Source organism: Peromyscus eremicus, chromosome 3, assembly GCF_949786415.1.
Source record: "Peromyscus eremicus chromosome 3, PerEre_H2_v1, whole genome shotgun sequence".
Taxonomy (NCBI): Eukaryota; Metazoa; Chordata; class Mammalia; order Rodentia; family Cricetidae; genus Peromyscus; species Peromyscus eremicus.
The window spans coordinates 1,777,077-1,780,554 of NC_081418.1; the positions used below are offsets into that span (position 1 = coordinate 1,777,077).

A 3,478-nucleotide genomic window follows, 5' to 3' on the forward strand; every position below is an offset into this window, starting at 1 on the left:
ATAGCATTTGCTCCTGTCAGAAGTAATTTTGTCCACTGTTCTAATTTTCCCCCTCTCCCAACACTAGTTCCATGTGGTCTGGCACCTAACTATCTGCGGCTCTCAGCATGGCGCCTAGCACTTTGGTATATAGGAAGAATTTGGCAAACACTCGCTGTCCTCTTCCGTATGTGACAGTTCTGTCTGATAGTCCGCAAGTCTGCACTAACTCAACACCTAGCCATATGTAGCTGTGGGTTACTTAAAATGTCGTTAATATGACTGAAGAATTCAAATTTTAATTTAGTCAGCTACTTGTGACTAAACTACCATAATGGCAGCTGCGGCTATAGCAACCCAATCTAGGTTGGAGGAAGAGGAAGTTCTCCCAGGTCTGCCCCAAACCGAGGTGGCCGTGTTTTCCTCTCTGCCTAAGGCTGTGGACAGTAATAGGCCAAGAGCCACTGGGGTCAGCTTTCACCTGATTTGGGACAAGCTATCAACAATTCTAATTTCTCCCTTGTGAAATGGAGCGAATTTTGCTTCTTCTGGTAGCGGGGTGGTGGTGGTAGAATTCCATTAGGCTAAGGATCTGCAGCCTGTAGCCTGCATGGCACAGAGCGCCAGTCTAATAATTATTATTAGTTGCGTGTGTGTGTGTGTGTGTGTGTGTGTGTGTGTGTGTGTGTGTGTGTATGTTATACAGCTGTTGAACTTCGGGAGGATTTGAAGTGTAGGAGACCAACGGGCAGTTAGGCCCTTTCTGCCGAAACTATGCTTGGGCAAGAGGAAGAAAAAACCGCCTTCTGACACCCCCCTCCCAAATTCGGGCTTGACTATCCTTTCCGATATTACGGTTTCCGGGTTTCTGTACAAGCAGGCTTGCTTATCCCTGCTTGGTGGTGAGCCCGGGGACGGTGGAGAAATGCTTTAAACCCTGGCAGCGCTGTTCTCCAGTTTCCGGATGCTGCAGGGCTCCTGCCAGCCGTGCTCCGTTAAAAACCTGCTTCTGGATGATTTCACTTCTCCGCAGTCCTGCGTGCGACAGCTCATTACCACCCGCTTCATCGCTGCCGCCAGCCACTCCTCTGCATGCCTTCCCCTCCCCCACCCCAGGCACAGTGGTCATACATGACATGTAAAGAAATAAACTTGGACTTAAAATTTACTGCCCCCATCTCCGCCCTAGGAGTCCGGTAGCAAAGCCTCACAGCAGAGTCTGGCGAAGCGCGCCTGTCGGGTCCCCACGACCGAGCAGCCCGACAATCTGGCCCCGCACCACTCCAGTTGGCATCCCCACTGTCACCCAATCTCCCTGTCAGCCTGGCTGCAGATGAGGACCCGGGCGGGGGCAGCGTCGGGGCTGCGAGGCCTGGCTGGGAAGGGCGCGCGGGGCACCGTCGCGGTTCTGGGCCACTCGCGGGCGGGTCACCGGGACAAGTGCTGGCCGCAGGGGCTGCGGGGCGGCGGGCCTCGAGGGGCGCGGGGAGCAGCCAGCGCAGACAAAGAACGGCGCGGTCCCCGCGGCCCTCGGCTTCCCCGCGCATCCTCGCAGAAGGGCAGCTGCGGGCCCAGGGCTTCGCCTCCTCGGGCAGCCCGTCAGCCAGTCCGTCCGTGGTGGTTTGTCGTTTTGCAGCGACAGAGCAGCCCTGCCCTTCAGGACCGAGCCGGACGAGGGCAGGGGACGCGTGTGAGCCGGGCGCAGCCCGAGGTGCGAGCGGAGCCCGAGGGGCGGGGACGGGAGCGGGGGCGGGGGCGCGGCCGGGACACGTGTGGCGACGGCGCGGGGGGGGGGGCGGGGGGAGGGGGCGGCGCCCGGGGCTTTAAGAAGGTGTGGAGGGGGCGGGCGCTTTCCCAGGCCCGGCCGAGGGGCGTCGCGCACACAGGCGGCGGCGCTCGGAGGCGGACGACAAGCTCTCCGCGCCCGCGGCTCCGGCCCCGCGCTCTCGCTCCCGCGGCCCAAAGTAACTTCGGGAGCCGCGGTCTCCCGCCAACTTCCCCGCGGGCTCGGTTGCCCGGAGCCGCTCGGCTCGAGCCCGCGGCCGGCTCGCCTCCCCTGCGCGTGGCTCTTCCGTGCGGGTGGCTCCAAAACTGAATGAGAGAGCGCGCGGGGCGCGCGGCGGCACCGAGCGCGGCGGCATGGAGCGCGGCTGCTGGGCGCCGCGGACTCTGGTCCTGGCCATGCTGCTGGTGGCGACACTGAGGGCGCACGCGGCCACCGGCTACTACCCGCGCTTCTCGCCCTTCTTTTTCCTGTGCACCCACCACGGGGAGCTGGAAGGGGATGGGGAGCAGGGCGAGGTGCTCATTTCCCTGCACATTGCGGGCAACCCCACCTACTACGTACCGGGACAGGAATACCATGGTAGGTACCACGGCACCCCTATGCGCCCCCGTGGCCCGCGAACGCATCTTTCCATCCTCTTCCTTCTTCCCAGGGGCCAGCCAGTCAGGGACCAGGACAACCTCCTACCACAGCGGGGTGCGCTGCCCGGGAGACAGAACGAAGTTAGTGGAGAATGGAGTCCTGAGTTGGGATTTCAACAGTCCCCTGACACATCTTGGAATGAACTGGCGCTTGTGTGACATGCCAGACAAGCCTTGGGTACTGCTGCCTTTCCCCCTCACTCCCAGTTCCTGCAGCTGCCGAACCTGCGCATCTTGTTTTCTTAACTCCAGTACTTGGATACCAGACTTTTGTCCCTTTCTGAGTCCCCGCTGGTGGATCCCCAGGTGGCGCTGGGGTTGTCATTGGGCTTTTCAGGCCAGCTGCCAAGAGATTGGAGCGCTCTGGTCTGTGGCTGCCCATGCTGCCCACCAGCCCGAAAGTTCCCGCTGCTCTGCAGCCAGGAGTCCCTAGCGATCTACTGAGTGTGAGGCAGACCCCAAGAAACAGAGCGGCTGTTTCCAGCCCTTTATTCTTTCAAAGAGTCGTTTAAAATACCAGTAATTGATCATTTCTCTCATTCCCTTGTCCTTTTAGCTCTGGTGTTTGCTGTGCTGTTAGCATTGTCTGGGTGATTCTTACTAATGACTTGTATCCACACAGCTTTAACTCCCTGGTAGGGGCTGCATGCCACTCGCCAAAAGCGGATCCCTCTCCAAAGGGATCATTATGCAGCCCTTCATCGAGGTTAAACATTACTCAAAAATAAAATTTAGCAACAAGAAGAATAATTTAATGTAGTGCATATATTATGTGAGGGAAATAAAATATGTTTACTTTCTGTATTCATACTGGGACTTCTTCAACAATGATAGAAACCATTAAATAGGAAAATTTCCACAAAATATTTGTATCTAATGAAATAGAAACTATTGTTGGGTGAACTCATGCCATCCATAGATGCTGTCTCTGATAGGCTACAGGTGTTGACATAGCAGAAGGTTATCGATGGGCCGCTGGCATTTTACATGGATTTGCATGTGAATACACAGGAGTTTTTTGTTTCAGAAAACCTTCCTATCTGCCCCGAAACACTTAGTCTGAATACATTCA

The 3,478-nt window shown here is 57.1% G+C and overlaps 1 pseudogene; it reads left to right on the forward strand.

The window, feature by feature from the left end:
• Positions 1–2,118: 2,118 nt before the first annotated feature.
• LOC131905582 (reelin-like) lies at positions 2,119–2,850 on the forward strand (annotated as a pseudogene).
• The last annotated feature ends 628 nt before the right edge of the window (positions 2,851–3,478 follow it).